Source organism: Montipora capricornis, chromosome 13 (assembly GCF_036669925.1).
Source record: "Montipora capricornis isolate CH-2021 chromosome 13, ASM3666992v2, whole genome shotgun sequence".
Lineage (NCBI taxonomy): Eukaryota > Metazoa > Cnidaria > Anthozoa > Scleractinia > Acroporidae > Montipora > Montipora capricornis.
Genome location: NC_090895.1, coordinates 9,638,719 through 9,650,569, shown reverse-complemented (window position 1 = coordinate 9,650,569; position 11,851 = coordinate 9,638,719). Strand labels below are relative to the sequence as shown.

The following is an 11,851-nucleotide window of genomic DNA, read 5'->3' as shown; positions in this document are numbered from 1 at the left end:
ACCTCATGACGCTTTTTTTGGTGGCCGCACAAATGCTGTTAGTCTTCATTACAAAGTCAAAGAACATGCCGCTCAACAAATCAAATATTATGATTATACCAGTCTCTACCCGTGGACCAACAAGACCCATAAGTATCCGATGGGACATCCTGAAATGATCTACACCCCGCCACGAGCGAAACCAATTACCGATTATTTTGGCCTCGCAAAATGTACAGTAGTACCACCGTATCGCCTTTTCCACCCTGTATTACCATACAGAACTCATAACAAACTCACGTTTTCTCTGTGTCGTACCTGCGTCAAAGAAAACATCGACCGTCCTCTCAACGGGAAAGTCTCTTGGTGTGGCCATAACGAACAGGAGAGAGCATTGACCGGTACTTGGTGTACGCCAGAACTAGAAAAAGCGGAACAGATGGGTTACATGATCCAAACCATTCATGAAGTGTGGCATTTCCGAGAAACGCGAGTAGGCCTGTTCGAAGAACATGTGAACACTTGGCTCAAATTGAAAACGGAAGCTTCAGGATGGCCCGCATGGTGCGACACAGAGGAAAAGAAACAACTCTACATAACTCAGTTTCAAGAGAAAGAAGGTGTTTCCTTAAAATATGAGAAGATTGTCGTCAATCCTGGTCAGCGGCCTTTGGCCAAACTGATGTTAAACTCCATGTGGGGAAAATTTGGGCAACAAGTGAACAAATTGCAAGTGAAAGAATTTATTGAACCTCAAGCCTTTTGTAGTTTCATGGACAGTGATCAACATGATGTTCGCTTTGTCAGCTGCATCGAGTGGAAGTCCATCATCGCGAGGAAGCGTTATGTGAAAATATCTCCCCCAATCTGAATATCTTCGTGGCCTTTTTCACTACCAGCTGGGCGCGCTTGCGTCTCTATGAAGCTCTAGAACTGTTGAACGAAAGGGTGTTGTATTTTGATACAGACAGTGTGATTTTTGTGCAATTCCCTGGAGAAGTGAAACCAGTGCTGGGCGATTATTTGGGCGATTTTACGGATGAATTAACCAACGGAGATTTCATCACAGAGTTTTGCTCGGGGGGGCCGAAGAATTACGGGTATCGTACGAAGAAAGACAAGCATTGTTGCAAAGTACGAGGATTTTCATTGACCGTCGAGGGGATGACACAACTCAATTATCAAGTGTTGCGTGAAAACACCTTGAAAGAATTGCAAAAGCCTTTAGATTCACCGCGAAAAACCCGCGTCGCTCAGACACACAAAATCGCCCGCGTCTCGAAAAACTATCGACTATGGACCAAAGAAACCCACAAGTAATACAAGTTGGTATTCAATAAACGCGTTCTGGACCCACGAACAGCGATCACTTATCCATATGGCTATCGAGGACTGGACTCTGAAGATGAAGATCTTATTGTCACAATGGTGGAACTATTGGATGAAGATGATGAATAAAAAACGCTTTAATTATGCAGGCTCTTTAGGAATTCAAAAGCAACATTTCAAAGGCGCTTACAGTTTTTTAATAATGATTTTCATTGAAAAATCGCTATCACAAGGCTCTTAATTTGTTTCACTGAAAAAAAAAAAATAGTCCACCCAGTGGGATTTGAACCAACAACCTTCGGATTTACAGTCCTACGCTCTAACCGATTGAGCTATGGGCGGCAACTTAGCGTCCTCCAGGACACGTTCCTTGGTGTAAAATATGGCTATCTTTCATCATGATTTTTAAAATGAACATATAAGAGATTCACTCAATCACAGATTTCACTTTTTTCAAGTTTTTATTGAAAAACAAAGGGACCGACTAGTCACTAGGACCATCGACATGTTCCCACTTGTACATAAGATTATCAAAAAGAAACAACAAGACATTTTTTTTTTCACAATTTGAGTTTGTGCTTAGCTTGCATGATCCGTTTAACAACAGCTTCCGTCCAAGTTTTCTTGCCCGGCAAACGGCTGATGGCGGTAATCATCTTGTCATCGGCTTTCCATTTGTCATGCAAATTCTTAGCTCTGACGTACTCAATATCGTGCTGCTTGGCAATCTTATCCAATCGATTGATACCCGCATCCCCGCGCGTTAACCGTTTCTTCAAATGTGTTCCAGGCCCCATGTATTGATATCCTGGCCAATGAAATTCAATCCCAGTCTTCCCCAACCATTTTTGAATGTCTAATCCTCCTCCACGTTTTGGGCGTTTGCGCCAAAGCAATCTGCGTGCTGGGGCTTTTCGCTTTTTAGTAGTCCTTCCCATCAAGTTGAGTCGGGTTCGATTTCAAACGTTCTACTTCCGTAGCCGCTTTCTTACGCTGTTGGCGTTTGAGTTTATTCACAATAATCTCAGCTTTTTCTTTGGATGTACTCCCTGGGGATGATGCCAAAACTTCAGCAAAGGGGAGGGGAGCTTCTCTTTGTTCCTCCAAGGACAAGGACGGCACTTGTAAACGCACGCATTTGGGTTTGGGCGGTAAGGCGGGACAATGTGGTGTCTCCGCGCCATTACCAGACGTTATGGTAGCACCTTTCTTGCAATGCGCTTTCTTTAAGCAAACTCCACACCAGTGTGGCTGTGGGTCCTTCAACCATAGCATCTGTTTCATCATCTTCTTCTTCTCCTTCAGGCAGTGGGGCTGCTACTGGGGGCCCCCCTCGAATCTTTTTGATTACCGTAAAGACTCGCAGATAAGCCGCACTCGCAGATAAGCCGCACCACGAGTTTAGCGACTCAAATTTTGGAAAAAAAGTTTTTCATGAAAAAAACTCGAAAGAAATCCAAAGTCAAGACCATGAAGTGTTCTGTCTTCATCCAAGGCAAACTCGTCAACAATGGATCTTACCCGTAATTTTAGCTCTTTAGTAGAATAAACATCATGTCCACCACTTATGACATATGATTGATATTATTCTGGTATGGTCTCGCAGATAAGCAGCACCTACGATTTTGATCGCAAATTTTTGGAAAAAAGGTGCGGCTTATCTGCGAGTCTTTACGGTAATCGATTTAATGGACGCGACACTTGTTTGACACGTGCTTCTTTCAAACTGCTTGGCATGTTAGAGTCTAACAATAAGTGTTTTTCAGCTGCCAAACGAGCCGCTTTAGTCAATCGCATGTTCTCGGTCAAACGCCTTTTCTATTCATCGGTCTATCACGGCATTTCGTCCGCAGGAACCATGACATACTCGCAAAAAGTACTCATCGTTTTTAAGGTGGCGAAATGAATAACTGTTTACACTCTAAGCACGAGACTTCAAACGTTCCTCCGTCGTTCAGTGTGTCCCAATAATGTCTACAGGCTTCGCACATCAAGTTATATCTCAACACGAATAGGTCGCGCTCCAAGATCTGTACGTTTTTACGAGAGAGATCTCTTTTGTCCTGTAACGTTTGTAATTTAAGTTGCAACCCCTCAGCTTGTAGTTACCAGCGCCTTGCTTCTTAATACGCTTCAATGAGATTGTGCAATGCTGCTCTATTCATGGTCTAGGATAACAGCAAAACAATTCCTTGTTCAGTCCTTGATGAAAGTCATTAGCTGTCTGTCGTATCCACGCGCGACAACGGTTTATCAAAGATCTCACATTCAGAGCTTCAAAGAAGGTGGGGCGGAATACAAACTCAATCGTGATGAAGAACGGTGAACACAGCAACCATCTAAAGCATTGTTCAGTCCCCGCCAAAAGCCAGCGCCTTTCTGATTCATCAACAAGTCGCGTCGCTTTCTTAAGGAAGTTTTGCGGTGAGCCAGGGTTCACAAAGTCTGTTTTTGAGGACGCCATGCGCGTACCGTGGTTGGCGATATGGGTACTCTCCCTTTCAAAGAATTCAAAATGACTTCGCTGACAGCATTGATTTGATCAGCGTTGGCGTGACGTAAAAGATCTTGACGCTGTAAATGACGTGCCTCTTTAGCAAGCTGTCGTAGGAATGTAAATTTTCTACGTAAACTGGGTGGCGGTGACGTGGGCATGACGTGATTCTATAGGTACAAACACGTGTGGGTACCCCTGCAAAGGTAATAGGTTCGTCCACAAACGGCGGTCATCTGAAGAGGCTGGGTGTAAGTCAAACATTAAATAGCCAAAGGGGTTTTCCGTAGCATGACGAAATATCTGCATAACACCTTTGACCTCGGTCGGAAAGGCCTGACACACCAAAGCTCGTAGCCCTGTGCAATCCCGAGGATTCTTGAAACAAGCTATGTAATGCGCATTGCGCAACACGGTCTTTGCGTAAGGGCCCGGCGGAAACAGATCTTGACACAAATACAATACGGTAGTGTTCCGATGGTGGGAATGTTTTGTGAATAGGTCCAACACACGCTTATCTCTTCCTCCTTCATCCATCAAATCATCCAACACTAACACCCCAATGCCTTGCAGTGCAAACCAAGCATCCAATTCCTCTAAACTAGGAATGCCTTTGTGAAAATGTATGGCATTTTCTTTTTGCATCATTTTAAACGTAGGCTGCCATGCTCCGTAACAATAGTGTTTGGTAGGAGGTGGTGGGTCCATGAAATGAGAAGCATGTTTCAATAATTCCCGCGTGAAGGTGGTGTTACCACAGCCCGAAGGACCGGTCACTAAAATACTGCAGGGGGTTTCGAAAAAAAAAGCCTTCTCTCTCCGGTCGTGGCTGAGTCATAGTCCTATCAGATCCTCTCCCCCACGTTTCACCGTCTTTTATTCAAAGCTTTTTTGATCCTGTATCCTGCCGCGGCACATACACCCCCGAAGGCGGCTGCTTTACCAACGGCGGTCAAGGCAGGAAGGGCTAACGCGAGTAAAGGAAAAATGCGTCCCTTCTGGTGTTTGGTTCGCCGCCTCTTTCGAGTCACCCGTGTTTTATGGCGTGGAGCGTGTTTTCGACATGTTCTTGTTGCAGGCATGATGTCAAATGATATAGGTCTATAAAGTGGGGTCTTTTTAAAAAGAACAATGACAACGACACGGTTTTCTAATTGGAAACTTTATTTCAATGATACATAGCTTCGCGACTAGAACAACACGCCTGACTATTTTCTACACCGTCCACGATATCCGTTTGAAGTTATGGGGGTAACTGTACTAGGTTGCGATGGCCTGCTTGGTGATCATTGGCTACTAAATCATGTAAAGAAAAATCATCCATGAATTCATGCATGCTCTTGCCTCGACACCGTGCTTGTAGAAACAATAAAGCGTAATGCCCGCAAGGGCGGCTGTTCAAACTTTGTAAGCCTTGCTCGTTGCGGTGGATGACGGGAAAATAGCGCCAGATCCATTCCAAGACATGAGGTACCCCGTATGTATCCATAGGAAGTCCATAACTGTCGAGGATCTCGCAGGTATCTCCCGAAGTCCACAAACCCAACCAATGACGTCCAGGTTCTCCTTTAGGGTCTGTGTTGACAATCATAGCCCTATGCGTTTGTCTCCCCGCGGTTTGGCGGAGTGGTGGTAATTGATCTTCAGGGTATACACCCCAAAACATGCACCTCAATACAGGGTCGCTTTTTGCCAATGCTGTTAACTGTCGGTCGCTCAAGGGTACTAGTTCCATCATTGCTTGTTGTAGCAGTGATTGATGATACTGTTACACAAGTAATGCAAGTGGCTGTATTTAATACAGAAAGGTCTGAATTTTAAACGTCGTAATTTACCACGCCCGTGCCACTGATATTCATCACGCTTTCAAACTCGCCCCAGACCACCACCGTCAGATTTTGACCAGGATTAGCCCTAAAATTGATCTCCAGGGTGATATCGCCTTGTTGTTGTGGGTTTCGCAAGGGGCTATCTGCATCTCCTCCTGCGACATTATTAAACAGCTACAGCGTGCAATAAACGTACTTGGTGTAATCGTCTCCTGATTGATTTGCTTCAGCTGCCGTGACTTGCCCGTCCGCATACAAACCAGCATTGTTTGCACCGGTAGGTAGTCTCATGTCAAAGGTCAAGTCTCATGTCAAATAACTTTGATTCAAATCGACAAAATCTTCCAATTCGGAAATGGTGAATTCCAATGGGGTAATACTGCTATTGTTGAGCGGGGAGTAACCCACCCATCAAGACCCTTGAATAGCCACATCTTGCGCTGGCAAAGCCCAGAAATTCAACGACTTGCTCATGACGAAGGTCAACGTCGTTTGTGGGTTGTTCTTCAACGTCGCCTGGGTTTTATCTGTGTCGTCCACTGACGGAACAGTTCGTAGTCCAAGGTTGTTGGTGGTGGTGACACGTGATTGGAAATCCAGCTACCACGCTGCCCCCACCCCCGCAATCACCGTTCGCGTCTAGGAATGGATTGGACTACCAATCGCGGCATGATGGAGTGAGTGTCCCTGTTGGTGGCCTAGTAAGTCTGAGATCATTTAGAAGGGGGAACGGTTTGATATATGGGCCCATTGACGGTGTGGGGAAGGCCGCCGATTTAACCATAGCAAGAACAAAATCACGTGCCCTACATTGATGGGGGACAAACTGATCCATAGGTCTTGTGGGACAATACCCTCTGAGGGCCATTGCTCGATAGTGTCTAAGAGCTCTGTAGGGCAACAAGCACGCAAGGAGCTCACCTCGCGGGTCCATCGCCAGCAGTGCCACTTATCGCACAACTACACACACAGGGACCACATTGTATCATTTGAAACGAACAAGCTTTATTCAAACCATTTTATACAAGGGGAAATGACAACGACACTGTCTTGGTCTGAAACGGACTCTCCTAATGTCATTATGCTCCAGCATGCATTCAGTCAACTTTCTCAGCTTCTGTTCGGCTTTTCGTTCATCTTTCAACATCTCTTTCAGTTTGGCTAGTGCTAGGCGAGCAATGATTTTGCTGTGCTCCTCTTCTTTCGTTCCTTCTTCTTGCAGGTTCATTGATCGCTCACATTCATCCGTTAACTTTCAAGGTGTGATGCGTTTCCGTTTTGGAGCAGGGGTGCATGGCCTTTGGGGCAATCTGATCTTCCGTTTCAAAATTTGGGGGTCTCCATTCACTTCGGTCGTAGCCTCTTTTCTTGCTTGCTTGACTTCACCGATACTTATCTTAGGCAGAATCATCACTTTTCCGACCGGTTCTCGGATGGTTTTCTGCATCGTCTCTTTCCTCTCTGCATTCAACGGCTTTAATAGGTCCGTGTGGGTTAATGATGTGCCGTGAGGTTCTTGTTTCTCTGCACAGAGGTCTGTGTGAGAGGTTTCTTTGTGCATAGACATGATGGAACGTACTCTAGATGGAGGTGTTTGTGCTTTGCACATGAAATGGTGTATGACTGTAAGGGAATGAAGTAGTCTCTTTTATAGAGCTTTTCTTGACGCTGATTGGTCCAAATCCTTTCTTGCTTTTTGATTGGTCCACATCACACACCCAAAACATCTCGCACATGATTGGTTGTTTGACGAAACTTTGATTTGAGGCTATTCTTAGCACGTTTAGCTGTTTTTTGCATCGAAGACCTTACCGATTGACTGGCTTTTCTTTTCAACCCGCTGACTCCTGCACGCAAAACCGTGCCTGCTGCCGCATCAAGTGCTTTACCTTGTACGAAACTCTGCAACCATTCTGTTACAGCAGGAGCCCCTATCTCCAATAGAGTTTTCCATAATCAATCTCCCACTTGCGGGGGTGTGTATCGAGTCAGACTTCCTCCTCGCATGTTAACCGTTTCGTACTAAAAGTGATTCCTTCACGGCTGCTCTATTTATCTTGGATGAAATGCAGGGTAACCAAGGTACGGTTAGATTTGTTGTTAGGAAATGTAACCAAGGAACCGTTTGTTTCAGCTACGTCCACTTGCAATGTTTTGTAGATGTTTTGGCGCACCGGATGAAATTGTTTGTGTTTGGGTTCGAAAAACATCACACCTCTTCCTCGTTTCTCGTACCAGACTTCGCACAATAAATCCGTCTTCATTCCTCCCACGATCGTGCTCTGCGCTACGTTACAGTACACATGTAAGGTGCGAGAAGGCTCCCCAACCACCATTCGAAAGGCATGATTCAGGTTGGTGAAACGCCAATTACAACTCATGCTTAATCGAAGGCAGTTTTTTTCTATTGCCCAGAACACACCATTTCCATCTTTATCCAGCAAGTCTCGGTACTTCTCAGAAGTTGTCAGATCAGGCACTTTGTCAGCTATGTACTCTCGAGACTTGTTATGGCCCAACTCCCCTGTTTCTGTCAACCATCCCATCTTGATAGCCAAGGTACCATTAATCCAAATTTCTGGAGTGTTGTCTACACCACCGAGTTTGATCTTTGTATTGTCAATCAGCAAGTCTTGCTCGTTTCCTCGCTGTATCCAGCAAAAAGGTTATGTAGATACGCTTTCCCGTGTCGTCCACAAAATGACTCCCTTGAAAGGGATCCCTAGGCGCATTTGGGTGAGAAAATCAATACAGGCTTTCATGAAACTTTCTCCATCCACCACCCACTTGAATTGATCGATATTCATCATGTTGACTTGCACGTCTGATCTAGCCCCAGATCTCATCAGCGTTGTGTAAAACAGAAAATCGTATTTTGGTACCAGATGGTAGAGGTTGACACGAGTGTCAGGCACGGACATACTGCTCAAGGCAACTCGGCAACCCTGCCCTGGCAATGTTAGTCGCTGGGGCAGCCGGACCTTAAAACAGGATGGTGAGTTATCTGGAAATTCAGGTGAGGGATCACTCGGTAAGGTCACGTAGAAATCACCCATGGTTCTCTTACCCTTTCCACTTGCGAATGGTCTTTGCATCGATCCAACTGTCGCATTTATCAGACCATAATTGCCAACGCACTTTGACCTGATTTCCTTTGGGTTGTAAAACCTTTTCTATGCGAAAGAGTCCATCATCTGGTACGGTCACCGGTTGCAAATCTTGTCTGTAAAATGTACCTTCCACTGGAGTCCCATCCCATTCTTGTACTTTGTAGGTGGGTACTACCCCTGGCACGACCCGACGGATCCCAAAAACCTCTTCTGTCCACCCCGGCAAATACCCTTTTTCAAATGGTCGATGTTTCTTGTTCAAACGCACCCATGTCCCTTTTACCAAAAGCATCTGCTTGTTCTTTTTCTTAGCTAGCAATCGTTTATCGTATAGACGGTGCCATACTTGGGCTTCGTTGACGTCCGTTACGTCTTTTGGAGCTATGCCGATGCTCCGATGAACGGTAGCGTTGTATCCCTGCACGATACTCTGTAAGACCTGTAAGTATGCCCGCGTGTTCTTGGCTGTCAAGAACCGGTACAGTTTCTCTTTCAAGGTGCGATTGAACCGTTCCGCTAGGGCTGCTTTAGCGTCCCCATGCGTGCCAAAATGATGAATACTATTCGTTTTCATCAAAGTCTGGAACGTTCGATTGTAAAATTCTTTGCCTGCATCTGTCTGCAATTTTTGCGGTGTGCGCCCGGCTCATGTCAAGATGGTTTGCATGGCCTGTGTGACCGCTACCCTTGTCTTGTTCTTCAAGGGTTCGACCCAAGCATATTTGGACAACACATCTACTACCGTTAAGGCGTATCGGTTCCCTTTGTTCCAACGTGCTAACCCTTGCAATTCAATCAAATCGGCAACCCATTGTTCATCGATGTTAAACACTAAGGTGGGTAACGTAGGGAAATGTTTTCGGCGGGGACGGTGTAACGTGTAGCTTAAGACCCCTTGCAGTAGGTTTTGGGCCTCGCGTCTTTTTAACCCATGTGCTGTGGCAAAAGCTTGGACCCCGCCCAAACTACCAGGCTCTCCAGGGAACTAGTACGTTAAGGGTGACGGTTTCATGACACTAACAACTTCACAGTTTTACATCAACATTTTATTTATCTTGTAAAATGAAATGCACAGTCTTGCATCCCCCAAAATTACAATTGGACGGTTTCCAGCAAAGAATCTCTTCGGGCGTGCCTTCCACATAGGCTTCGTTTTTCTCTTTCATGCACAGTTCACACAACACCAAGTCTAACACATTACTCAACCGCACGTGCCACAGGATCACTTCACGACATTTGGCCTCGTACAATGCTTGGTAACTCTGATTTAAACGTTTCAGACCGTTCAGTTCTCGTCTCATTTCCAAAACGCGATTATCTATCTCCTTTATATCCTCCTCTCCTTCTTCCTGTATGCGTTTTTGCACCATTTCCTCCTCTTGCTTGATGGTAGCCCATCGTGTGGTATGTTTGATGATAGACTTTTCGAGATGGAGGCGACGCTTATCCAGGTTCCGCATTGTTTGATGTTGACCTTGCATATCATTGTCTTTCATACAATCATTCACAGACTTCAATTCCTTGACTTTTTCTCTCAATGCCTCTTCAACGTCAAAGGCTTGACGATGCCTTATTTGTCTTGTCCTACGGGCCTCCTCTAAACTCAAGGTGTCATTCATGGTCTTCCTCTATCTCTGTCGCTGTAAACTATCGTTTTGGTGAAACGGCGAGTTCTTTTTCTACATTGATCTGGACATTGATTGGTTGAGTGAAACCATCCAATGACACGCTTCGAGCAATCAATCTTTCTTTCATCCTCTCGATGCTGTATTTCTCCGTTAACTGTCTTTGCACCCATCGATCATTAAAGGGTACCATATGGTGTTGTTCTAGAGGGGGAAACATTATCATACATTCTTCATGCCAAGGTTTTAAAATATCATTTTTGTTGATCGATAACATGGTTGCTTTTAGACACGCATCAGATTCTTCTGCTCTATTAAGCTTTGAATAACGCTCCCAAACATGATTTCATAGCTTTTCCGGAACGCTTCGATTATGTCCTTACGCATTGGAAGGCGACATTTCTTTCTTTGAAGATGGCGCTCGTGTAACTGCTGCTTTTGAACTCCAACCATTCCTTGAAACTCTGAGCAACGCGAGGTAACTTCGTCTTCACCCACCAGGTTTGTGTTTGGAATTCTTTCAAGACAGTCCCGTGTCTTTTTTCTCTTTTTAAAAAGAGCTCTTGAAACCTCACTGTAGAAATGAACGTTTCTCATCCTCAGGCAATATGAAAAAAACAGTGAGCAAGAAGGACGCTTTCAAACATTTTGTCCCTCAATGTATGATGAACCGGTGACATCATTAGGAACCAATCACAGGAAGGTATATTTTGCTTTTCATTGGAACTTTATTTCCCCCAACGATTAGAAAATATGTTCTGTAAACTGCGCCACGGGTCTGTATGAGCTACCATGTTTCGCGTACCGATGATGGCGCATGTCTTACCCATCATTGACGTAATAGGTTCTAGGCAGGCTTCAAACCTGTCCTCAACACGATCATACTTGAACCAGCGATTATGTGTCATCGAGTACAGATACAAGGGTTTATGCATCAGGCGTGCCATCTCTACGCACCACCCCGTCCCACCATCCACACACTCTAATCCTTGACTGTTTTGTGCAAATTTCCCAAAAGCGTACACAGTATCAGCTTTCTTTATAATCCAATAATTGCGCCGCAATAACCCGTTGACTTTACAAGATGATGAAGGATATGTACGCTGTAACCGTTTATTGGCAGCTTGACAGGCGAGATCCGCTTCCGTGTCCGCGGAGTTACACCAGATCATGTTTATGCGCGGTATATCAACAGACAAATCCCCCGGATGCCAAGCTGCTGAGGCATGAACAAGTTTGGGATCATGACCACCACAGAGACGCAAGCCTTTCCCATTCACTCGGGTGATAGGGTGGTTGTAAGGGAGAATGCACATAACACTCAACCCATATTGCCACACCCATCGTATGGCCCAGGCATCGATGCCTTTAGCGCCTCCAGTGATCACGGTGATCTCGCTGGGTTTCGACATTCGTTCACTCTCACTCACAACGACAACTACATCAATCATATGGTTGTATTCTCTTTTGATTATAACATTGAAC

General features: G+C 45.1%; 1 non-coding gene across 1 annotated transcript; it reads right to left on the bottom strand.

The window, feature by feature from the left end:
- Positions 1-1,576: 1,576 nt before the first annotated feature.
- Positions 1,577-1,650, bottom strand: Trnay-gua (transfer RNA tyrosine (anticodon GUA)). The gene has a single exon. It is a non-coding gene; the product is annotated as a tRNA-Tyr (tRNA).
- Positions 1,651-11,851: the final 10,201 nt, after the last annotated feature.